Source organism: Pongo abelii, chromosome 22 (genome assembly GCF_028885655.2).
Source record: "Pongo abelii isolate AG06213 chromosome 22, NHGRI_mPonAbe1-v2.0_pri, whole genome shotgun sequence".
NCBI classification, from domain to species: Eukaryota; Metazoa; Chordata; class Mammalia; order Primates; family Hominidae; genus Pongo; species Pongo abelii.
In genome coordinates, this window is record NC_072007.2 from 44,577,196 (window position 1) to 44,604,027 (window position 26,832).

General features: G+C 44.3%; 1 protein-coding gene across 2 annotated transcripts in view; it reads left to right on the forward strand.

Moving 5' to 3' along the window:
* The window catches only part of KCNE2 (potassium voltage-gated channel subfamily E regulatory subunit 2), a 158,355-nt gene that overhangs the window by 60,529 nt on the left and 70,994 nt on the right, over positions 1-26,832 (forward strand). Inside the window, exon 3 of one of the 2 annotated variants that reach the window (XR_008517301.2) lies at positions 18,593-21,671. The exons of the other annotated variant lie outside the window; for it this stretch is intronic. The gene's annotated coding sequence lies outside the window, so the exon portion shown is untranslated. Of the gene's footprint in view, positions 1-18,592; positions 21,672-26,832 lie in introns of those variants that run through there. 2 annotated transcript variants of the gene reach the window in all.

Sequence of the window (26,832 nt, forward strand, 5' to 3'; positions counted from 1 at the left end):
GTATCGATTACACACATGTTTTTCCTCTTTCTTTCCTGAGATAAGGAAGCGGAAAGCCAGGATTGATATATAAAATGTTGACTAGAAAAGACAGATGCGTGGGCCTGTTGTAGTTATCAGTATTAAGTAGTCATAGCCCCACCTCTGAATTGTGTCCAAATATTCCTCCATAAATACAGCACCCACAGGTGCTTAATTTTGATGCATTTGGCCATCCTGTGTGGATAGTGGGGCAGATATTATTTTTATTCCTATTTTTTGGTCAAGGAAACTAAGGCTGAAGAGGTTCAATGACTTTCTGAAACTTGCATGGCCATCGAGTGGCTGAAGCAGGATGAGAACCTAGGTCCAGCACAAATATACAAACACCTGTTGTCTCACTCTAAACCATTCAGCAACATCACTCAACTTTCCATCTTTCTATAAAGATTAGGTCCAATTGCCTCTTTGTGACACAGTGTAAAGAACTCGCTTTGGGAGTCACCTGGGTTTCTTTGGAGCATCTCGCACCACCTTGGTGTGCCCTAGAGGCTGACACATCTGTCAAAGGAGGTGACTGCACTTGTTGTACCCACCTCATGGGGCTTTGAGAGGATAAAAGCAGCTAGTAGGTGTGACAGTCCTTTGAAAACTAAGTTGCCACATGCATACAGGACAACATAAGAAATAACAATAGTTCTGTCTCTTTGAAGTGGCTCCTAGAGAAGTTGGTGAATGAAAAAGATCCAAGTGCATTGTACTTGTGCTCTGTTCTCTTTGGTTTTCCCTGAATTTTCGTGACTGCATCATCCATACAAAGGGCATTGAGAAATCCACACAGTTGTGTTCTCTCCTTTTTTTATTTTATTTTTTTGAGACAGTTTCACTCTTGTTACCTAGGCTGGAGCGCAATGATGTGATCTCGGCTCACTGCAACCTCTGCCTCCTGGGTTCAAGCGATTTTCCTGCCTCACCCTCCCGAGTAGCTGGGATTACAGGTGCCCGCCACCATGCCCAGATAATTTTTGTATTTTTAGTAGAGACGGGATTTCACAACGTTGATCAGGCTGTTCTCAAACTCCTGCCCTTAGGGGATCCACCCACTTTGGCCTCCCAAAGTGCTGGGATTACAGGCATGAGCCACCACACCTGGCCTGTGTTCTCTCCTTTGCAGAGTCTTTAAGACAGTTGTGGCAATTTGTCTGAACACCTTTTCATCATGTGGCAAAAGAGATCGGCCATAAGTTGGTAACTTTGTACAACTGTTAAGTCAAGCCCCATTTGTCATTTCTGACATTGAAAAGACATCATATTGTTCCTCAAGTTCCTGTCATAGTCATAAGTACCCGATTCTCGTTGTGGTGGGGTCATATGACTGTTGTAGGGTCTGATTAGACAGTTTGAGAAGTAGGAGAGGCAGAGATGAGTAATCATTCCATGGAGACACCAGATGGGGCAGGCTTTGGGCCTCTGATGAACCCATTCTCATCCACTAAAGTGTTCATGTAGTTCTGAGAACAGGAGCAAATAAGGATGAGGACAGGCATTTGACTGAGTCTCAGTAATAGATTTATGAAATGGGGATAGGATATTTTGTTTTTTTGGTTGTTTGCTTTTTGTTTTTGCAAACTACTCATGTGCTTTTCCCTTTGGCATTTTTGTGGGCAGAACTTCCCCCCAGTTCTCCTTATGCAGTTTGAGCCATCTGTTGCCCCTCAGGGAAGTTGGGAAATAATCGGAATTGTTATGTCAGGATGCACAGAGAAAGGAAGTTTATGACATCCAAAATAGAATTTTGCAGGAAGACAATAGTCTTGAAATCCAGATTTTGTAGAGAGGAAGAGGATTTTCAAAATTTATTAACATTTTAAAACCCAGAACTGGAAGACTCATATTCTAAAATTTTTCCATAATTATGGAAGAGACAGACTTCAGCCTGTGGCAAGTAGGCTTTGAGGCTTGTTGCTCCTGGGCAGGGGAAAGCTGTGATCTATGAGAAGAGCTTGAAGGCCACCCTATGTGGACCTGGAATTGTGAGTGCAAAGAAGAAACAAAAAGGAAGACAACTGGGTCAGGATCAGGGACCTTGATCACAAACTTGCATCCCATGGGGCCACCAGAAACATCCAGATAGCCAAGAGAAGGCCAAAAAATCAAGACTGGTGACATGCCTTCATAGGTATATAAAAAGGGGCTTCAGGCCGAGCATGGTGGCTCACGCCTATAATCCTAGCACTTTAGGAGGCTGAGGTGGGCGGATCACTTGAGGTCAGGAGTTCGAGACCAGCCTGGCCAACATGGCTAAACCCTGTCTCTACTAAAAATACAAAAAAAAAAAAAAAAATTAGCCAGCCGTGGTGGCAGGTGCCTGTAATCCCAGCTACTTGGGAGGCTGAGGCAGGAGAATCACTTGAACCCTGAAGGCAGAGGTTGCAGTGAGCCAAGATCACGCCATTGCACTCCAGCCTGGACAACAGAGCAAGACTCCATCTCAAAAAAAAAAAAAAAAAAAAAAGGCGGTGGGGGGGTGCTTCAGACCTCTTGGAGGACCCCTGCTTTTGGCTACTTCCATAGGGCATGAAAGGATTGGCAGAGAGCTGACAGTAAAAAGGGAGGCGAGAGACCAAGCCCCAGCCCTAATATCCCTTGTCATCATCACACTCCCAGAGTTGATGGTGGTGGCGGACTGTTGGATAAACTGAGAAACACCGTTTAGGACTCTAGCAGGAGACTTTCATAGCCTGTCCCTGCACCAGCCTGGGCAATACACATCAATTCAATGGGTCAGGCAGAGGGAAAACCAGAGATTAGTCTCTTTAGATGTGTTCAACGCCAGTATGGAATGGACCAACAGAAGTGCCTGGGTGCCCTCAAAGTGTCAGGCAGAAGTTGATAAGGAAATCTGGCTAGGGGAGTTTTCCAGTAGGGGGGCAGAGATGACTCCCTCCCTCCTCAAAATCATGAAAATTCCATCTTTCCTCCAACACTGGCTGCCATATTGGAAAGGAACAAAGCAACCACAGGAGGAAATCTGAGCTGTCCTATACAGGCTGTTAAAATACGAGCTACCCTAAAGGGAATTGAACTTTGAATAAATAGACTCAACGTTTAAATTGAAAGGAGGCAGTTTAAATTGGAAAAACCCTGAACTATTGTCAGTTGGCCAGTCTTAATAGCTCCTACTGCCCAGCAGGCTAGCGTCTCATGAGAAATATCAGATGAAGCTATAGAGACAATAAAGAATTGTTTCTTTGAATCTCTGAGTTGTAATGTGAATAAATTCATGGTCTCCATATATTTGCATTCTGTGTCTCCTCTCCCCCAGCAAACATTTTGGATCGGATTCCACCCTCCTGCAAGCTTCTCTGAAAAGTGGCAACTGCCTAACCTGTGTTGCTGTTCATAGTTAGTGTTGTCCTAGGCTAAGGTGAAAAAATTGGCTGGTTACGGGGCTCTATTGGAGGTTTCTATTTTCCCTTTGTTGACAAAGGTTAGACAGGATGACTGAAAGCCTCACTATTAGAGTCACATATTCCTTCAAGGATGGAAGAGAGGGGAAACTTTCAACACTCCCTAGTCCACAGAGGAGGAAACCCCATAGGCATGACACACACTCACACACAAATGCATATAAAGTAAATATGTCCAACTACATAATAGTTTGCATTCACCTGTCAAGGGCATGGGCTAAGGGCATTCATCCCCCCGGGGGTATGACTTTGCAATCTTACACGTCTTTCCTACTGCACCAGAAGTAGGGAACAGAGTAGACTTTCTGAAAAGCATCCCGACATCATTTAGGTCTTGTGGCAGCTATTTTGCCCTCTAAACTCCTACAGTGTTTTCTTACTAGATTACTTTTCTATTTCTCCCAAAGCTGCATGCTTGCTGCTGGGGAGGTTATGACCCTAGTCCTGGCTAAACTAGAGTGGAGACAAAGTGACCTGTCCACCCTCTCTCTCTCCTGGGCCCTGGCTAGGTCACCAGAAAGGTCTGGGGTAATTTCTTGGCATGGCTGCTCAGCAAGGGCTCAAACAGCAGCTGGGAATTCTCTACACTATATAGACTAAATCCCGAATTCGCTTTTAGCTTTCACAGGGCTCCCAGGAACACTGAGATAGAACAATCTGGGTTTAGTCCTTAGGCCTAAAGTCTTAAGGTATTAAAGGTACAGTTTGTTATCAGTATTCATGGTGGAGCCATACTATCATGAGGTACTACACAGGATGCTGACATAAAGAGTCCCAGGTGTGTGGTTTTGAATTTAAAAATGTTCTTAAAATGTATTACATTTTTAATGTAGGATTTTGATGCTTTTGTGGTAAAATAGAAGTCTCTTTCAGGTTATGTACATTAATACATGTACAATTTTTAGAACAATATGTGTCCCATAGCTTGATCGATATTAATAACATATCATCCAGCCTTAAGATGTTTCTGCCTGGATTGATACATGGTAGTGGCCTGGTGAAATTTACTGTTTCCTTGCAAGGCTGGGATAAATGATTTCTGGGTACAGGTATCAACATGCATGAAGCACTTCCTCTGTGGTCAACCTACTTTCCCTTTGGTCTCATAAATGGGAATTTGAATAAATATTTACCGTATTGATTAGTTTATGTGGGGCAGGAGTCACTGAGCAGTGCAATGAGTTTAAAATATGGCCCGCTAGCAAATATTTCAGAAAGGGCCCCTTGCCCTCAATTCATGTCAAAATATACTCAGAAAGGATCCGACCCTGTCTCTTGCCAAATGCAGGGGCTGTCTTGGAGATTTTTAGACCCCTTAGGAGTGTCTGCCAACAGGCAGTTGTCTTCACCAGGCAGTGAGGATACCACAGCCCCTCCATGTCGCCAGCTCTGGTTAAGACAGACGGGCTTGTCTTCTGCCTCCGAGACTCCTGGATCTTAGCCAGATTCTGGGGTGACTTGGGGAGTAAGGCTGGGGTGGGGTAAGGCTGCCTGGGGCTGGAAGATGAATGGTTTCATCAGTTTCACAGAGGAGGAGGGAGATGGGCTGCAGGGCTTGCAAAACATCACATCTTGGCAAAAATACTTTACAAAACAGGAGATTCCTGGAAAGCAATAATGCTGACAGTGGAGAGCCAGTTTTTGGTTCTGATACAGAAGGGGTGCTGAGTCTGAGAACAGGCTGGCCTCTCCCGCTGTCTGCAGGCGCTATTTTGGCTACAGGCACTGCCTTCAGCTCCTGCTCTTTCTGGAGCGTGTAGCTCTGGGGATACAATTGGAAAACTCGCCTTTGCTTGGGTCAGAACAGGCCTGGAATCTGGTCATTGTACAGGCTGTGCCCCCCACTTCTGGGATCCCCTCCCACTTGCACGCAGCCTTCCAGACTCAGCTCAACGGCCACCTTCCCCTAAGCGTTTCTCACCCGGGCCTGGGGTCTGACCCTCCTCTAAACGGCACCACACCTTGTTCCATCTTGCAGTGCTTTCTCACAAATAGCAGCGCTTCTCTTTGACACAGATGTAGGTATCTTTGCCCTTTTAGAGTAGATTTCGTGAACTGTTTTGGCTCTTCCGTTGTGAGGATCAAACCAATTCTCTTCAAACAGCTGCATGCAGCCTCCAGCAGGCTCTGGTCGGTGCCTTGGCCCGTCTCCACATGGGGCCTTCCACGCAGCCTCCTCTGTCCAGTGAGATCACAAGTGCTCCAAGCAGGCCTGGACCAAGTGCTTGGGTCCCGCACATAACTAGAGCACTGCAGGTACAGCAATTTCTGTCACCTGGGCTGTGTGTGAATCGTTTGTGAGATTCTTCTCTGAAGGCTGGGGGGTCATGGCTTTGAGCCAGGGTAGCTGATCAGTAAAAGGCGCTAGGTGATACCCATCGACAAGGGAGATAGGGGTCTAAACAGGTGAGGACCGGAGCCTGCCAGTTATTAATTTCCAACACTTCCTCCCAGTGAACTTTCTACCAGAGCTGTGAACCAGAAGCAACTGACTTAACTGAACTTTCTGTCTTCCCCAACTCACTCCAACTCATGAGGAATACGGCGGTGGGTAGTCTGGCTCTGAGGCGAGGCACAGGAGGGCTTGGATTTCCACTGGGTGCATGCTATGTGGCTGTTGTGGGCTGAACTGTGTCCCTTCAAATTCATATGTTTGAAGTCCTAACCTCCAGGACATCAGAATGGGACTGAATTCAGAGATAGGGTCTTTAAAGAGGTAACCAAAGTTAAATGAGGCTGTTAGAATGGGCCTTAATCTAATCTAACTGGTGTCCTTATAAAAAGAGATTAGGGTACAGACTCACAGAGGGATGAGCATGTGAAAATATTAATACTAGAAGCAGGTGGCCACCTATAAGCCAAGGAGAGAGGCCTCAGAAGGAAACCAACCCTGCTGACACCTTGATTCGAGACTTCCAGCCTCTAGAATTGTATTAAAAACAAAACAAACAAACAAACAAAACACTGTTGTTTGGCTGGGCGCGGTGGCTTACACCTGTAATCCCAGCCCTTTGGGAACTGAGTTGGGTGGATCACAAGGTCAGGAGATCGAGACCAGCCTGGCCAACATGGTGAAACCCCGTCTCTACTGAAAATACAAAAATCAGCTGGGTGTGGTGGTGCACCCCTGTGGTCCCAGCTACTTGGGAGGCTGAGGCAGGAGAATAGCTTGAACCAGGGAGGCAGAGGTTGCAGTGAGCCTAAATCACGCCAGTGTGCTCCAGCCTGGGCGACAGAACAAGACTCCGTCTCAAAAAAAAAAAAAAAAAAAAAAAAGCAAAAAACAAAAAAACTGTTGTTTAAGCCGCCCAGTGTGTGGTACTTCATTATGGCAGCCCTAGCAGACTAATATAGTGACATAGCCATGTGTCACCATGCATAGTCCTGAATCGTCTTACATATTCACATCTTGAAAAGTCTGTAAGCAATACAAGTGTCACTCATTCAAACTCTGGACACTTCCTCTCTTGGGGCTATAGAGCTAGCAGGGGAATTCCAGAAAGCAAAAACACAACACGTGAGTTTATGATCTAGAGTGGGAAGCAACATAAATGTGTGTTGCTTGTTCTGTGTGCCCAGGAGAGTCTGATGGCAATAAAGATCAGAGGCCAGGGAGGGTTTGGACTTGGGAGGTGCTTGAGGGTTGCTTACTGTCCTTGAGATGAGTTAGGCTTGCTGGATTGGAGAAAGGATATGTGAGGCCATCGATCCCTAAGCCGGCCTTAGGAGTCCTCTGAGACAGAGAGGAAGACCTTGGGCAACCAGAGACTAAAGCAGGCCTGAGGACTGATCACCTGGGTGGATTTTCCACAGCTTCTGCTGATGGCTTCCTGGGGCTTATGAGGACCAGGCACTGTGACTCCATTCAGAAGGTCACAGAGGGCAGGCTGTGAGCATTGAAGGGATTTCATTCCCCATCTGTGGTTTCTGAAGTTTGTCACCCTGGAGCTTACCTGAGAGTGAGTTTGTGGCCTTGGGATGACACTGACAGTTCTTGTATAATTTGCAAAGATTGAGGCAATTTATTTTAATTGAAAACCTCTAGGTGTATTTCCGGCAGTGATATTCCCCAGGTGACCCCCTTGGTGGACGGGAAGCTAAACAAGAAAATGTGTGTGTTTCAGGAAACCTGATGATTCCAGTTTCAGATAAGTCCTTCCAGTCCATCCCCCGAGTCATGCATCTGCTAATGTGCAGATGAAAGGCTCTGTGTAACTTGGATCTACAGAAACTGTCAATCCTGAAAGGCTGCCTTTTGGTCTTAAAAGGTGTCCTTGAAATTACTCCCAGGTTTTGGCCCCGACTGACTTTCCAGTGAAATCTAATTGGCCGGGTTTAAAACACAGCTGTGAGGATTTTGAAGCCGCCTTTGAAAGTGAACTGCTGGTGCACTATTGCAATGAGGACATGCACAGAGATCCCAACCAGAGCTCAAGAGTAATAATACTGTGGTACCTTTTGGAAAATGCTGTTGTCAGGTAGCCCCGGTGGGGTGGGAACCATGAGCTGGTTTTCAGGTAGTTTATCTTCCTTTCCCCAGTTCTCATCACCTTTGTGTGACTAATGGACTAATCTGCAGATTGCTATCGGGCAATGGGTGTCATCTCTGGACACAAGCAGAGAAAGCTAATAGACTCCCAGAAGACCTGCCCCATGGCCTGAGCCTCATTATGTTTCTCAGTTTCTAGGCATACAAGTCGACCATAGATGTACAATGCCACACAGATATCTGCTAATGACAGAGCATCCCACGTGCCTGCTAGTATGTCCTGCCAGCACCTCACTTTTACAATGGCCAAACCCAAACATATATATTACCTTCGACCAAATTCATATGTTTCTCCTACCCTCCTAGCAGGTTCTCCTACCCTCCTTGTTTCTGCTAAAGGCCCCACTATCCTTCGGTCACCCTGGTCAGAAGCCCTTGGCTGCTTGTCCATTGCTGGCTCTACCCTCCTAGCAGGTTCTCCTACCCTCCTAGCAGGTTCTCCTACCCTCCTAGCAGGTTCTCCTACCCTCCTTGTTTCTGCTAAAGGCCCCACTATCCTTCGGTCACCCTGGTCAGAAGCCCTTGGCTGCTTGTCCATTGCTGGCTTTTCCTTCGTGTGTCATTACTTGTTTCATTCTAGATCAAATCCCTCTAGTTTATTCTCTCATCACCTCTCTTTAGCAGAATCTCTGCAGCCACCGAACTGGCTTTCCTATCTCCCACCTGCTGATTCGTAAATTTCAATGTACATTAAAATCTGGGAGACTGTTAAAATGTAGATTCCTGGGTCCCACTCCCAGAAATTCTGACTGGAGGTCTTGGGTGTTCCCTCTGTACTTTAAAATGCTCCTGGGGACTTCTGATCCAGTTGATAGAGGACCACATTTTGAGAAGTTCTGCTATTATCTTTCCTGGTCCCTGTGGTCAAAGAAATCTCCCTGTGGCACAGCTATAATTGGGCTTCTCAGCTCAAAAGCCACCCAAGTCTCCCCAGTGCTTAGCACACCACTGCTGTACTGAGTCAGGCTTTCAGGACCTTGTGTATGTCAATAATCAACAGCCTAATTTCCCACTTTTCCCACTAACCATGTGGACTTTTCAGTAAATTTCAAACTTATTTAGGAGACAGTCAATTAAAATAACTATATAAATAGTGCAGAGTCAGTGTCCTATACTAAATTCTAGTTTAGACAAGTGGTCACAGGGAGCAAAGACATTTTAAAAATTATAAAGGGCACATATGTGAAATTTTTTAAAATTTGGTTATTTACTGTGATTTGGGAAAAAAGCAGTATTAGCACTTATTGATATTGTTTGAGCAATACTTTGGCTCAACACTTGAAATATTAGGATGCAGAGGGGGTGCATAATTTGGAAAACATGGCCTAACTAAACATGGCTACTTGGCTGCGATGGTTAATTATGTGTCAACTTGACTGGCCACAGGGTGCCCTGATTAAACATTGTTCCTGGTGGAGTCCGGAGGATGTTTCTGGATGAAATTACCATTGAAATCAGTGCACTCAATAAAGAGGACTGCCTTCCCAATGTGGATGGACATCATCCAATCCTCTGAGGGCCTGAAGAAAACAAAACGGAGGGGAGGAATTTGCTTCTTTTGGCTTCCTGCCTGCCTACTTGACCTGGGACAGCTTCTCTCATCTTCTCTGGCCCTCTGACTGGGATTTACACCTTCAGCTCCCCTTGTTCTCTGGCCTTTGGAGTCAAATGGAGTCACACTAGGGGCTTTCCTGGGTCTTCAGTTTGCAGACATCAAATCCTGGGGCTTCTCAATGTCCACAATCATGTGAGCTAACTCCTCATGATAAGTGTATATATGTACGTCAGTATCGAAATCCATATTGGAGTTTTCTAGAGGACCTGCATGAGAGTTTCTCTGGAGAACCCTAATACGGATTTTGATACTGAGAGTAGTTCTAGAGGGCCAGAATTTTAAATACGAATTTTCTAAAATAAGTTCTGGAGTTTCTGAAATTGAATCTCTAATCTGATTAGATTTAAAGACACTAATGTTGCTATTTCCAGTAGTAAAGAGGGCAATGACAGTCCATGGTGTAAACTGTTTATAGAAATGCACAAAATAGCTGCATAGAATACACTTAACTAACTATGAGAAGCAAGGATCTAGGTGAATCTGTATATAATACTTACAAATATTTCTGAAAAATGAACAAATATAATGAATTGGTTGGTTGTTCCTAATGAGCTGAGCTCAGGGACTTGAAGTGCTGAACAGGGACTCCCAGTTCAAGTGCTACATAAATGACTCAAGAGCTTCTTGGTGTGCCCTAAAAAAGACCCTGATCATGTGTAGCCACAGAGCTGAAATTGCTGAGAATCAAACACAGAACCTTATCTTTCAGCTGACTGAATTACAACACAAATTGAGCTCCCAGCCTCACAGGGTAAAAGTGAGGGCATTGATTAAGAAAGAATGGGATCCTGTAAATTGGGATAGAAAGGTGTGGGAAGACCTTGATGAAGCTGGGGACACTGAGCCCCTAAATTCTGATTATTTTGCTTCACAAGTGGCAGATGTCTCCCCATCTCCAGTGGAATTGACCTCCTTACCCCCAGCAGAAGTGGCCTCCTCAACTCCAGTGGCCATGGCCTTTCCACTCTCAGGTAATGGCTTCATCATCCCAGTGGTATCAGCCTGTCCACTTGGGTCTCAGGAGGATTAACCCTGCATTGCCTGAGGAAATTGTAATGACTTCACTTGAGGCAGTTGCCTTGGAAGACAATGCTGATTCTCTTCAGGACCCACTCTCACCATCCCTCTTTGCTTCCAGACCTATAACTTGAGTTAAGTTCTAACAGGCCCCTAAAGGTGAGCCATGTGTGACCCAAGAGAGTACTTATAGTCAGAAGAACTGCTTGAGTTTTTAAATTAATGCAGGCAGAAGTCCATGGAACATGTGTAGGGCTGTATACTAAAAGTGTGGGATAATTGTGGAAGGAACATAAAATTGGATCAGGCTGAATTTATTGACATGGGCTCACTAAGCAGAGATTTTGCATCTAATATTGCAATTCATGGAGTTAGAAAGGGCTCTAACAGTTTGTTTGGTTGGTTGATTGGCTGAAACATAGATCCAAAGGTGTATCACTGTGAGCAAATTGGAAATGACCTACCTACCTTAGTTTAATGTAGAGGGAGGGAATCAAAGGCTTAGGGAGATTGGAATGTTAGAGTGGTTTTGTCATTTAGGATCTACTCACCCACACTGGGAGGCTGTAGAAGACATATATTTCACCAATACTGTGAGGAGTAAATTTGTGAGAGGAGCCACAGCATTCTTGAAGACCTCTGTGATTGCTCTTTTCTGTAGACCAGACCTCACAATAAGAACCACAGTTACTGAATTGGGGAACCTAAACACAATGGGAATAAATAGTTATTATTGGGTGGCAGGGACAAGGTAGTGGCACTAAACAGCCAAAGGTAAGGTGGGCAGGATTACTGTAATGGACAGCAGAGTCAAAGCAGCAGTCAGAACAGTCTACTCCTGCAGACTCTGGCATTAGCTAATTGATCATGGTGCTCATATAAGTGAAATAGATAGGAAGCCTACTAAATTCTTACTTGATCTGTATAAGCAGAAAAGTTATAGGTCAAGTGAACAAAAGTCTAATTTGAATCATAAAAACAGACTCATGACCTCTCAATCAATTCCCAGACTTGAGCTTTTTACAAACTCAGAACCCCTTGAGTGAGACTGGGCCCACTCAAGGAAGAGCCCTCATTATACTATAGAAAATTTATACTGTTAATCTTTTTTCCAGCTTTCCCCATAGGAACATACAGCCTTAAAAGGGTAATTATATTAGGGAAAAGGAAATAATCAGAACTTTTGGGGACTGCTGGACACCGGCTGTATTTATCTGTTCTTATGCTGCTAATAAAGACATACCAGAGGTTAGGTAATTTATAAAGGAAATAGGTTTAATTGACTCACACTTCCACATGCTGAGGAGGCCTCACAATCATGGCAGAAAGGCAAGGAGGAGAAAAGTCATGTCTTACATGGCAGCAGACAAGAGAGCATGTGCCAGGGAGCTCCCTTTTATAAAACCATCAGGTCTTGTGAGACTTATTCACTATCATGAGAACAACATGGGAAAGACCCACCCCCATGATTCAATTACCTCCCACCAGGTCCCTCCCATGACACATGGGATTTATGGGAGCTACAATTCAAGATGAGATTTGAGTGCGGACACAGCCAAATTATATGATTGTGCCCCTGGCCCCTTCCAGATCTCACGTCTTCACATTTCAAAACCAATCATGCCTTCCCAACAGTCCCCAGAGTCTTAACTCATTTTAGCATTAACTCAAAAGTTCACAGTCCAACGTCTCATCTGAGACAAGGCAAGTCCTTTCTACCTACGAGCCTGTAAAATAAAAAGCAAGTTAGGTAATTCCCAGATACAATGGGGGTACAGGCATTGGGTAAATATACCTGTTTCAAATGGGAGAAATTGGCCAAAACGAAAAGGCTACAGGCACCATGCAAGTCTGAAATCCAATAGGGCAGTCATTAAACATTGAAGTTCCAAAATGATCTCCTTTGACTTCTTGTCTCATATCCAGGTCATGCTGATGCAAAAGGTGGGCTCCCAAGGCCTTGGGCAACTCCACCCCTGTGGCTTTGCGGGGTACAGCTCCCCTCCTGGTGGCTTTCATGGACTGGTGTTGAGTGTCTGTGGCTTTTCCAGGGGGACAATGCAAGCTGTCAGTGGATCTACCATTCTGGGGTCTGTAGGACAGTGGCCCTCTTCTCACAGCTCCACTAGCTACTGCCCCAGTAGGGACTCTGTGTGGGGGCTCTGACCCCACATTTCCCTTCTGCACTGCCCTAGCAGAGGTTGTCCATGAGGGACCCACCCCTGCAGCAAACTTCTGCCTGGACATCTAGGCATTTCCATACATCCTCTGAAATCTAAGCAAAGGTTCCCAGACCTCAATTCTTGACTTCTGTGCACCCACAGGCTCAATACCATGTGGAAGCTACCAAGGCTTGGCGCTTGCACTCTCTGAAGCCATGACCTGAGCTGTACCTTGGCCTCTTTTAGACATGGCTGGAGCAGCTGGGATGCAGGGCACCAAGTGCATAGGCTGCACACAGCAGGGGGGCCCTGGATGGGGCCCAGGAAATAATTTTTTCCTCCTAAGCTTTAGGTCTGTAATTGGAGGGGCTGCCATGAAGGTCTTTGACATGCCCTGGGGATATTTTCCCTATTGTCTTGGTGATTAACATTTGGCTCCTTGTTACTTATGCAAATTTCTGCAGCAGGCTTGAATTTCTCCCCAGAAAATGATTTTTTCTTTTCTATTGCACTGTCAGGCTGCAAACTTTTCCACACTCTTATGCTCTGCTTCCTCTTGAATGCTTTGCCACTTAGAAATTTCTTCTGTCAGATACCCTAAATCATCTCTCTCCAGTTGAAATTTCCACAGATCCCTGGGGCAGGGACAAAATGCTGCCAGTCTCTGCACAGCAAGAGTGATCTTTACTCCAGCTTCCAACAAGTTCTTCATCTTCATCTGAGACCACCTCAGCCTGGACTTTATTGTCCATATCACTATCAGCATTTTGGTCAAAGCCATTCAACAAGTCTCTAGGAAGTTCCAGACTTTCTGACATTTTCCTGTCTTCTTCCGAGCCCTCCAAACTGTTCCAACCTCTGCCTGTTAGCAGTTCCAAAGTTGCTTCCACATGTTCGGGTATCTTTATAGCAGCACCCCACTCTACTGGTACCAATTTACTGCATTAGTCTGTTCTCTAGCTGCTAATAAAGACATGCTCAAGGCTGGGTAATTTATAAAGGAAAGAGGTTTAACTGACTCACAGTTCCACATGCTGAGGAGGCCTCACAATCATGGCAGAAAGGGAAGGAGGAACAAAGTCACATCTTACATGGTGGCAGGCAAGAGAGCATGTGCAGGGGAACTCCCCTTAATAAAACCATCAGACCTCCTAAGACCTATTCACTATCACAAGAACAACATGGGAAAGACCTGCCCCATGATTCAACTACCTCCCACCAGGTCCCTCCCACAACACATGGGAATTATGGGAGCTACAATTCAAGATGAGATTTGGATGAGGACACAGCTAAACCATATCATTGGCTCTGAATGGAGAGACCCCAAACTTCTGTATGGATTATCAAGGTCGAGTGATCAATGGAGTTTTAGCTCAGGTCCATCTTCCACTGGGTTCAGTAGGCCTCTTAATCCATCCTGTGGTTATTCCCCGAGTTCCAGAATTCACTGGAATGAATTCACTGCCAACTGGCAGAATCCTCACAATGCTTCCCTGAACATGTTGAGTGAGAACTATTATGGTAGGAAAGGCTTAGAGCCATTAGAATGTTCTCTACCTAGAAAAATAATAAATCAAAGGCAATACTGCTTTCCTGGGGAGATTGCAGAGATTAGTGCCACCATGAAGGGCTTGAAAGATGCAGGGGTAGTGATTCCCACTATATCTCCATTCAGCTTTCCTGTTTGGCCTGTGCAGAAGACAGATCATAGAGAATGACAGTGGATTATGATACACTTAACCAGATAGTGGCCGTTTACCCAAGTGACCTAAAAATGTGCTAGCTTTGAGTGGGACCTAGAAAAAGAAAACACTGCACTAGATCCCAGCTGCTGTGCCTGCTGCTCTGCTACTCAGGCCATATGATCCAGCAGATCCAATGGCGTTTGAAGTGGCAGTGGCAGATGGGGATGCTGTTTGGAGCTTTTGGCAGGCCCTTGTAGGCAAATTGCAGCACAGGGCTTTAAAATTTTGGAGCAAGGCCCTGCCATTATCTGAAGGTAATTACTCTCCTTTTGAGAGACAGCTCTTGGCCTGCTACTGGGCCTTAATAGAGACTGAACATGAAACCATGGGTCACCAAGTTATCATGAAACCAGAGCTGCCTATCACGGTTTGGATATTGTCTGACCCATCAAGCCATAGAGTCGAGCATGTAAAGCAACACTCCATGATCAAATGAAGTGGTATATATGATTGGTCCCAAGTGGGCCCTGAAAACACAAGTAAGTTACATGAAAAAGTGACCCAAATGCCTGTGGTTCCACCCCTGTTATGCCTTTTCTCCCAGCTTCATGGGAGTTTCCCTATGGCTACATGTAGCGAATCAGTTGAGAGGGGAAGAGAGGACTCAGGCCTGGTTTACAGATGGTTCTGCACAATATCCAGGCACCACCTGAAAGTGGATGGCTGCAGCTCTACAGCCCCTCTCTGGGCCACCCCTGAAGGACAGTGGTGAAGGGAAATCCTCCCATTGGGCAGAAATCTGAGCCACACTTCTGATGGTTCACTTTATTTGGAAGGAGAAATGGCCAGACATGCAATTATATGCTGATTCATAGGCTGGGGTCATCCTGACTGGATGGTCAGGAACTTGGAAGAAACATCATTAGAAGATTAGTGACAAATATGTGGAAGACATAGGTGTTCACACCTCTATAAATAGGTGAAAAAAGCGAATATATTTGTATCCATATGAATGCTCACCAAAGGGTGACCTCAGCAGAGTAGGACTTTAATAATCAATGGGTAGGATGACTTGTTCTATGAATACCTGCCATACTTTTTCCAGCCACCCTTGTCATTTCCCAGTGAATTCCTGAGCAAAGTGGCCATGGTGGCAAGGGTGGAGGTTGTGCATGGGTTTGGCAACATAGACTCCCATTTGCCGAGGCTGACCTGGCTATGGCCACTGCCGAGTGCCTTGTCTGGTGGTGTTCTCCACCATCCTGAAGCAGCTAACTTGATAGAACAGTGGAATGGCCTCTTGTAGATGCAGTTATCGTGTCAGCTAGGTGGTAATACCTTGCAGAGTTAGGGCAAGGTTCTCCAGAAGGCTCTCTATGCTTTGTATCAGCATCTAATACATGGTACTACTTCTCTGATAGCCAGGATTCTTGGGTCCAAGGAAATTGGAGTGACTCACTATTACCCACTAGCAAAATTTTGCTTTTTATTCTTATGACTTTATGCTCTGCTGGGCTAGAGGTCTTATTTCTGGAGGAAGGAATGCTACCACCAAGAGACACAGCGATGATTCCATTGAATAGAAAGTCAGGACTGCTACCTAGCCACTTTGGGCTCCTCATGCCTCAAAAACCACAGGCAAGGAAGTTGTGATATTGGCTGGGTGATTGGTCCTGATTACCAAGGGGAAATTGTACTATAGCTCCACAATGAAGGTAAGGAAGATTATGACTGGATTATAGGAGATACCTTCTGGTATCTCTTAGTATTACTATGTCCTGTGATTAAGGTCAATGGAAAATGACAACAGTCCAATCCAGGCTGGGCTAGTAATGGCCCAGACCTTTGAGGAATGAATGTTTGTGTCACCCCACTGGGTAAAGAACCATAACTAGCTGAGGTGCTTGCTGAAGGCAAAGGGAAAACAGAATGGGTAATGGAAGGAAGTGATTATTAATACCAGCTACAACAATGTAACTAGTTACAGAAATGGACTTAACGGTCACATATATTTCCTCCTCATTCTGCTATGAATGTGTGTGTGTGTGTACATGTGTGAGTGCATGTGTGTGTATCTTTGTTTTCTTTCCTCTCCTGTTCCCTTACCATGCAACATAAGATCCACTGATTTTTGTCATAGTATGTAAGTATTGTTAATTTCACACCACAGTGTTTAAATTAGGGGTATCAAGGGAAAGAGTAAATATCACTCAAGGACTTTACTTCCTCTTCTGGGGAAGGGGTCAGTGTATTTTTGGTTGTATGCAGGATGATTGTATCATATTAGCTGGAATTATGACCTCATTATTACCTTTATTTGGAGATTAAGTATGGTTTAAGGAGATGTGTATGGGTGCCCAAGTTGACAAGGGTTGGAGTCGTGGTGGAAAACCTTATGTGTAAATTTGACAGGCCTCAGGATACCCAGATTAAGAATCATTTCTGTGTGTGTCTGTGAGGGTGTTTTCAGATAAGAGCAGCATTTGAATTGATGGACTCTATAAAGTAGATGGCACTCCCCAAAGTGGATGGGCACCATCTCATCTGCTGAGGGTCTCAATAGAGCAAAAGGAAGGGGAAGGAGGAATTCAGTCTCTTTTGCTTCCTGCCTGTCTGCTTTAGTGTGGATAACGCATCTCATCTTTTTTGACCCTTGAACTGGGATTTATACCATCAGCTCTCCTGGTTCTCAGGATTTGGGATTCAAACTGAATCACACCGTAGGCTTTCCCAGATCTCCAACCTGCTGGCAGTAGATGCTGGTACTTCTCAGCCTCCATAATCACATAAGCCAGTTCTTATATCCTGCTGGTTCTGCTTCTGTGGAGAACAGGAGTTCAGCGTTAGCATTCCAAATAGAAAGGACATGGGCCTCAGAGTCAGCTAGGTCTAAATTCAAAATGTGATTCCACAATTTACGAGCCTGTAGCCTTTTATCTGTGACCTGTGACTTGGCCTGAGACTATAAAATAAGGACAATAATGTTTCCTTTGGGGGTGAGGTGAGAATTAAAGACAATGCAGGTAAAGAAGAGTCAGTGTTAGTGAGCAAAGGGTGAGAGGCTAGTGGTGGGGAAGAGAGGACTATGGCTTGACCCTTAGGCAGCAGATCGCTCCCTGAGATGAGGGAACGTGATCAGCTGAGAGGTCCCAGGAGCAGAACCAGCTGGCAATGAGAAGAGAGATTAAAAGGGCAGATTACATCAAGAGAGACCAGTTAGGAGCCACACAACAAGCCACACCTGAGGCAGTTTTGGCCAACCAAGATGGCGGCAATGAGTGAGGTGGGAGAGGAAGCCTTGGGGAGACACTTCAAACTGTTACACTTCAAACTGTTTCTTTACCAATGAATGCTGAGATTATAGTAGACCTCAGGCCTCTAGTGGATCATTTAGCAGATAACAGCTGTTCACACAGCAGAGGCAGTTCATAGTTCCTAATTGTCCTGTCATGTTCCATTCTCTCCCAGGTTGAATCTGTTCTTCAGAAAACCTAGAATGAACTTTCCAAATCATCTTGTAACGCTTCCCTGTGTTCATCTTTCTTGGGCTCCCCACTGCCCACAGGATAAAATCGTACTGCTTTTAGCATGACCTAGATGAGGCCCTTCATGACCTGGCCCTCGAGCTTCCTTACTAAAATGCTCCCTCACAAATATCCTTCACCTGAATCCTATGGCCACACGGAACTATTTGTTCTGATACTTCGATATCTTCATGCCTCTGCACATGCTTCTCCCCCTCTGCTTGGAATGTCCTTCCCCCGTTTTCTTCTTTGAAAACCTCTTTGTCCTCAACTAAAATCTCATCTACTGTGAGACACCTTTTCCATTGCTTTCAGAGAAATTAAAATACTTCTGTTGGGCCACATGGTACTCCCTGTGTACTTCTATTTAAGCTCCCATCACAGAGTTTTGTAAAGATTTGGGTAAAGTATTGCTTTCTCCTAGGAGTCAATGCCTACTAGGTATTCAGTAGTTAGTGCAAGTGTTGTTTCTTCATGTCCACAAGTCTAGATTCCACCCTTTGCTATGCTCTTTCATAGACCTGAATCTTTCTCTCAAAACCTGCATGTTCATGAGAGAGATTATCCAACCAATGCTCCTTTTCCTCCTAGGCTGCAAGCATCAGGACAGCAGAGACCAGATTCATCACTGAATCCTCAACATCTAGCACAATATGCCTGGCATATGGTAGGAGCCCAGTAAATCTTCTTTAAATATATGGATGAATGAATGAATGAGCGAATGGTTGAAGAGCACCTCCTTTGGGTACTGTGAAGATCAACAAATCCCTTCTTCTGGAACCACTTTCTTCATTAGATAGAGTTCTTCTGGTTGCAATTTTAAAAAACTCAAAAAGTTTAAGCATTAACAGAAATTTATTAGAAGGTTGCTTGGCAAATCATTTAATTCAGGGAAGAGTTGAATGAGTCAACTGGAGAAAGACAGTAACTATGCTGTTCTAGTGATGTCAGCCTCAGGAGTTAATAGCTCTTTCCCCAGGAACTTTGCTATTAATGTGATTAGTCCTCATCTCATCATCTCTTTTTCTCATTCAAATTTCAGATTCCTAGAAGAGAGAAGTTGATTGGCCCTTTTAGGTCAGGAATTTGTTCCTATACCAGTCAGCCCTCAGGAGGCAATTTCATGTGGGATAAACATGGCTGCCAGCAGCCCATTTCTGTGGTTCCCAGAGAAAAAGGAATCCCCATGAGCAAAAGATGCAGAGTTACCAAGTCAGGTGTGCAACTCGGTCTCTTGATTCATATCTAGGATTGTTTCTTCTTTCTGTCTCCCTATTCCTTTATATGATTTATAATGATGGTGATGGAGTCCATAGGGTTTCTAGTAGGGAGAAATGACTGTGATGGAATGAGGGGTAAGGAACAAACACAAACTGGAGTTTGGTAACATTCTGAAAAGTGTGTCCTGAGCATCAACCTCTGCATTGCCTAAGGTAACACTAGCTGCCATAAAACCAAACCCAAGATGTGTTAGGGCTCAAACACCATAGAAATTTATTTCTTGCTCTCCTAAATTCCAAGCATGTCCCTGATCTGCTGGTGCCTCTTCTCCGAGAAGTGACTCAGGGACCCAGGCTCCTTCAATGTTGTTTTTTTTCCCATAATATACAGAATCTGCCAAGGTCCCTATATTAATATGCATCAAGTCTGTGAAGGGGAAAGAGCAAAGCAGATAAGACTTGGAAGTGATGCTCAACACTTTTGCTCATATTCCACTGGCTAGAACTTGGTTACAGGCCACATCTAGTTCCCCCAGAGACTACGAAATAGAGCTAATCTGTGAGCCCAGGAAGAAAAGGAGTGATGTTAGATGAACTGTTAGCCCATCAATGGACTGTTAGCTGGATATACCTGTAGTTGTTTCTCCCGGCAAGTGGGTGTGTGCTTGTACCTGTTTGTTCTGCACTGTGTTACCCGGGGGCATAACTGGATGCATAGGAAGGTTAGAGTGTGTTGAGTGCCCAGAAGGATGGATTTTCTCTGGACTTGTTCAGCTACATAAGGATTTTCCTCTCTCTAGAAACTTCCCCCTAAACCATAAGATCAAAACCCTATAGGCCTTGCTAATACTACGTGACCTCCCTGCCCTGGGCACAATTGTTTGGCACAGGGTTAGATGCCTGAATGATCAGTCAGATTCTCATCTGGAAATCTGAAATTCAATCAGGGAGTCAGATCGTGGAGGTGGGCTGTGGAGCCATCTACATAGCAGCTGCATGGATGAAGAAAGCCCTGGAAGAACTGTGGCTCCAGTCTTCCCAAGGCCAGTTGCTCATGGCTTCCTTGGCTGGGGGTATCTGTAGTATAAAATTATTTTATGTGTAAGTTACTCACATTGGTATTGGTGGCTATTTCTCGCAGCCAAAATAATTTTAGTTAATAAAGAAAAATGTCATGTTTATTTGACATTGAGCAAATCACTCTAACAGCCACAGATTTCTCATATATAAAATGAGAATAGTTTCATCTGCTCTGCCTACCTCTTGGGACTATTGTAACAATTTAATGGAACAAAGTACATGAAGTGCTTCAGAAACAGTGAAAATCCATACACACATTAAGTGGGGCTATTTGTCCATAGCAAGAAGAGTTTCAAGAGCTTTCTCCAAGTATGAAATAGGTTTTCTTTCTTTCTTTTTAAACTTTAATAACTTTGTGGTCAATCCCTCTCAAGTTCAGGAAGTCTCCATAGTTGGAGGCTTACTTTTCTTTTCTTTTGCTAGATATTTAATACTTTGATTACTTCTGACACTGAAATTACCCATTATGGTGTTGTCCTTTGCCAAACCAAGCCTGATTTTTGTATTATTATTGCTGTTTGGGGCCATTTTCAGCAGCTCTCTTTGACAGTCTGAATAGAACAATTGTTCTCAACCACATCATACCCAGTGTCCTCTTTGTATAACACATTTCACACCTGCTTACTTTTCTGGAATGAAATTGTATTAGTTTGCTTGGGCAGCCATAACAAAGTATCACAGACTGGGTGGCTTAAACCAGGGGTCCCCGGTACCAGTGCGTGGCCTATTAGGAACTGGGCCATACAGCAGGCGGTAGGTGGTGGGCAAGCGAGCGTTACCACCTGAGCTCTGTCTCCTGTCCAGTCAGCAGTGGCATTATATTCTCATAGGAGCGAAAACCCTATTGTGAACTGTACATGTGAGGGATCTAGGTTGCACACTCATGAGATTCTAACTAATGCCTGATGATCTGAAGTGGAACAGTTTCATCCCCAAACCATCCCCTGCCCAACCCCATCCCATGGAAAAATTATCTTCCACGAAACTGGTCCCTGGTGCCAAAAAGGTTGGGGACTGTTGGCTTAAACAACAGAAATGTATTGTCTCAAAGTTCTGGGGGCCGTAAGTCTTGTCATAAGTGTCATCAAGGTTGGTTTCTTCTGAGGCTGTGAGAGTCTATTCCAGGCCTTTCTCCTTGGCTTGTAGATGGCTATTTTCTCCCTGTGTCTTTTTATACCATCCTCCTTCTATGTGTGTTTCTATGTCCAAATTTCCCTTTTTAATATGGACACCCTTCGTCTTGCCTTAAGGCCTATCCTAATGACCTCATTTTGACTTGATTGTCTCGGTAAAGACCCAATGTCCAAATAAATATGTTCTGAGGTCCTGGGGGTTAGAACTTCAGCATATCTTTTTTGGAGGACACAATACAACCCAGAACAGAATTATAATTCTGTTGTAATTAATCATAGAGAGGTTATAACTAATCATATAACCTCTCTACACATATTATTTTTAAAAGGTTGACATAATGCTCTGACTTAAAAATAAATGGAAAGTTATTTATAATAAAACAGTATGTGTTTCCATAGGTAAATGCTCAGGCAGGAATAAAGTAGAAAATATGATGCCCAACTTGATACCTGGGCCACTATGCCACCTCCCTGAGAAAGAAACAAATAGAAATGCAGCCTGCTCAATTGAGCTATGTTGGCCACTCAAACACTGTACAAGGGGAACTGCTGTCAGTAACATGGTGTCCCAAATGGTGATTGACTCTTGGCAAACAAAATACAACCCTCCCTCTGTTGACATGGTAGTCGCATTCCTGGAAAATTCAGCATATTTAAAAACCTTCCAAGGAATGCTTTGTGTTTGTATGTAAAACAGAACAGAGATTTTACCTACATGAAGCCCTGGTGAAACACTTGAACATCAGGCATTATGTGGATGACTCTTCTCTGCAGGGCATTGTCCCAGGCATTGCGAGACGTCGAGCCTTCTTTGCCCCCACCAAATAAATATCAGTAGGACATCCCCCAGTCATTGTGACAAATGAAGCACACAGATTGCTAAAATGGTTCTGATCCATTGAGAACCCTTAGAGGAGAGAGGGTTTCAAATCGTCCAAGGGAGCAACTGCAAAGAAAAGACAGGTGTGAGAGCTAATGGGGTGTGCCATGCTGAAAATAATGTGTCTGCTTTCCAATCAAATACTTGGAACCTCCAGGGTCGGGAAGGATAGCATAGGACACAGTGACTCGAGTCCTGTCTGCCATGTCATATGCCTGTGTGGGACTTGGAGGTCTCAACTCTCTTCTCTCATGAGTCAGATGTGATAAGCCCAGCAAAAGGCAATTACTGATTTCAGAGTGTATAGTCTAGTGATGAAGAAAGACCTAAGCAGGTATATTACGATACAATGTGTGTTAAGTATTGGGTACTGTGGGAGTTTGTAAAAAGGGACACTGTACCCGGGCTGGGATGTGGGGTATGATAAGGGAATTCTGGTCAAATATCAGAGGGTGACAGAAAGAGTACCCCACGGAGCAGTGTACTGCTGTGATGTTGCTTTCCTTCTCAGTGGGGACATAAGTTGATGATGTGGACAGGGAACCCTAGTTTCACAGATAGGAAGCAGGATGTGGGGTAGGGAGCTGGGGTATCCCCTTGGACCCCATTCTCAATCCTGGTGCCACCTGAACTTCAATCAATACCTGGAACTCCCAAAGTCTCCGTGCCCAAGTCACAACCCATTCTTCTTCCTGTTTTGTCACCTTTCTTAACTCTGTCTTCTGAATGTAAACTCTACCCTAGCAGCAGAGAACAAATATTCAGGGGTGGCATATCCTGGGGGTTCAGGTCTGGCTTGAGCTTTGGAGAAGCCGATCCTCTTGGGAGTCACAGTAGGCTCCTGATTCCGTAGACAGCACCTAGATGCATCTTCCTGGGGCTTGCACCTATAAAGATATGGGTACAACATGCTGTACCATCTGGCATCTCCTCCATGATGGCAGAAGGAACTGCCCTCTCTTAGTCCACCCCCACCTCCCATCTGTCCTCTCCTCAGTTGCACATGTTCCCAGCTGTGTTCACCATCAGGGACGTTTTCATCCATGTCCAACCTCCTAACAAGGAACTCTGGATTCCAGCTAGAAGATGGGGACAGAGACATGTTTAAATGCAATCCTAATGTCAACAGGAAGAATCAAATTAAACCAAAAAGCTTCTGAGTGGGGTCCAGGGCCTCAAGAACACATCTTTATACTAGGACTTGGACAAAGACTTTGATGAAGGGAACAAATGGGGAAAATGCAGTCCCTGCTTGCCCTCTGTGAAGCTGAAGGCGGTATAAACACTTCCAGGCATTATTTCTAGCCAGGGAAAGATGCTGACCAGTTGCCCAAAGCCAAAGACTGCCAGGAGTAATAAGAAAACTCTTTAAGCATGATTTTCCCATCTGTTTAATTTCTTATGCTTAAAAAGAAGAAAAAAATATAAATAAATGATTCAGAGGAGTGTCACATGCAATTACCTCCACCAGGGAAAAATAAACAAGGCTTCACTGCATTAGGAAGGTTCTCATGTGACCTGTGTCTTCTGGTGGGGTGACTTTTCCTCCCGGCTGGAGGTCTTCAACCTAGGAGCTTCCAAATTGAATTGCTCAAGTTCAACTTTGGCTGAAACTTAGCTCTGGCAGCCAGGCAGGACCGTCTCTAAGGGTATCTATCCCACAGGCACCTCCCTCTCTCCTCAATCACATTGTCCAAAGATGAAATCAAGTGAAAGGATGCATTGGAGCAGCCTAGAGTATGAGAAGTCAGTGATGAGCATATTGGTGTTGGTTCAGTTGTGCTGGTGCAGGGAGGCATGGGCTTGCCCTATGGGTGTGCTCACCAGCCCACCATCTTTTTTAATTTTAATTTTAATTTTAATTTTTTTAAGCACCAATTGTGCAAACTAGCCTTTAGTCCCTTAGTAGCTTCCCTGGGATCACTAAGATCAAATTACAGCATGGTCTCAGTCGGCAAACACTCTGATGGGCCATGCCCTTGGGGTTGATTCTGTCCATCAACATCAGAGCAAAGAAAGCCAATTTGGACCTTTAACTTAAATCCAGTCTTTCCAGGAGAGTGAGTGCCATCCTTGTAAGCCACAAGCAGTTGGTCATTCAACAACTCCCATTAAAAACAGTGTCCTTTAAAAATTCTCTCTGCAGAGCACAAAGCCCAGAGCCCAGGGTCTTATAGGCACGGGTCTTCGGTGAACATTGAAGATGGCGAGTGTTGAGTGGTGGTTGCTTCCTATGCTAAGATCTCTGCCCCCATGTCTACCACAAGCAGATGACCACACCACTAGTTTTTCAGAAAAAGCTAAGGTCAGGTTCCACTAGCTACTTCAACTTTTCTGTTTCATATATCATAGTTTTTCTAGATCTTTCCTTCCCTTCTTCTTTTCTTTCTCTTTTATCTCAGAAGAAGGAAAGAGGAGTATGTGTCTTCATCTCCCTTCAGACAAGACCCTAACATATGTATTGGTCTCATCTGCTCCTTTTTCTTATTTGGAATCTTTCTCCAATAATTCATTTCACTTCTTCAAATTCTCCCTCTCTACTGCCTTCTTCTACTTTGTCTGCAAATGCCTCTAGCTTTCCCTTCATACCTCAAACTTGGCTTGTCTAAAAACGCAGTTATGTTTTGCCTTAAAAACCAGTCCATCTTTCCAGTGGGAGAAGGTTCTAAGCAACTGAGACCAAACTTTGGAGTTATTTTTGATTCATCTGCCTTCGTTGCATGTCTCTGCATTCAGCCCTGTTTTCCACGACCACTGACAAATTTAGCTCAGGTCCCCATTATCTCACATTGGGAATACCAATGATAATGACAATTGTTTATGAAGTGTTTACTCTTGGCCGGGCACTGCGCTGCATACTTTAGATGCATTATCTCACAGTTCATATTAATCTTAGGAAGTACCTTCTATTATTATCCACCTTTTGCACATGGGGAAACTGAGGTTTAGTAAAGTAGCTTATCCAAGGTCTGTATAGTTGACAAATGGAAGAGCTAGGATTCACAAGCAGGTCAGCCGACCCACAGCTTGAGCTTTTAGCTGTTAATACCAGGCTGACCACTGTGGTTGCTTCCAAATCAATCTCATAAACACACAGGTCTTCTGTGCTTCCTCTAGTCTACCTTCTTTTCTCCCTCGAATGTACCGTTGGGACTACATCTTCCCCAGCTCAAAATGTCTTGTTGGCTCTTCGCTGCCTGCAGGATCAATTGCAAACACCTCAGCTTGGGCATTCAAGGTTCCAGTTCAAAGAGGAGATTCATACCTATCTTTTCTGAGAAAATCCCTTCTTAGCTCTGTCTACTGAATTCTTCTGTTTCCTCCAAAGGCCATCGCAAAGGCCTCCATGAAACATTTTCTTACCACAGTAGCTAGAACAATTGTTCTCTTTGCTTAAACTGCCATTGTACTTAATTTGGGCCACTCACATGGTGCTTGTGCTCTGGACTCATTCATAATATGATTATTTGCATATGCGTGTTAGTTATATTCTTGAGGTCAAGATTATTTCTGTTTATTTTTGCAGCCCTCATAACATCTATCAAAACATCTTAAACACAAGAAGTGTATTAATTAAATTAACTCTGGCTTCTGTAACAGATAGACTCCCAACATATTAGTGACTTAACATAATGCAAGTTTATTTCTCACTCATGTAAAGTTCAACTGATGACGAAGGGCTGGGAGTAGTGCTCTGCCCCACAGAGTCATTCAGGGGCCCAAACAGATGGAGACTCTGTTCTCTTCAAAATATGGCTTCTAACTTTGCTTTAGACATTGACAGCAGATGTAGTAATACAGAGAATGGGGAGGAAGATGGCATGGGAGGTTTCATGGCCTGTGTCTAGAAGGGGCACATTCCATTGGCTGGAATTCAGTCTCATGGCCACATAAGCCATAAGAAAGACTAGGAAATGTAGTTCCTGAGTGTTAGGAAGAAGAAATAGATTTGGGTTTAGCTAACAAGTCCATATTTGTGGAATACATAATTCATATATTGCTATTTATTTATCAGGGAGGGAGCGAAGTTAGGAATGGTGGCCTCTGGAGGAGGGTAGACACATCTCATGTGCTCAAGATGATCCATTGCTATGACGAAAGGTGTATTAAAAGATTTTTTTAAAAATCTAAAACAATAAGAAAGAACTTCTGTGTGGCTGACATTCAGTATACGGAATGACACTGCTGCTTACATTTGATCCTCATGTCACTGGTCTCGTGTCTCATCCAACACATGAGTTACCTTGAGAGGAGAATGTGCCCCTGTGTGCAGGGAATGACAGCAGCCCCTGTAATCATTCACTTGCATTTGGAGCCTTTTGACAAATTGCAAAATCTGTGAGCTTGGGTAAGTGGGTTCATCTTGTTTTTAACGAAACCAACCTCCATGAAGTGGATAAATAGCTTTCAATAAACCTGTAGAGAAACTGCTTGCTGCAGATAATACTGATGCATGCTCTTTTTTGGACACGTTATGAGGCAGAACAATATGAATAGAATCTGTTCTGGCAAAAAGTC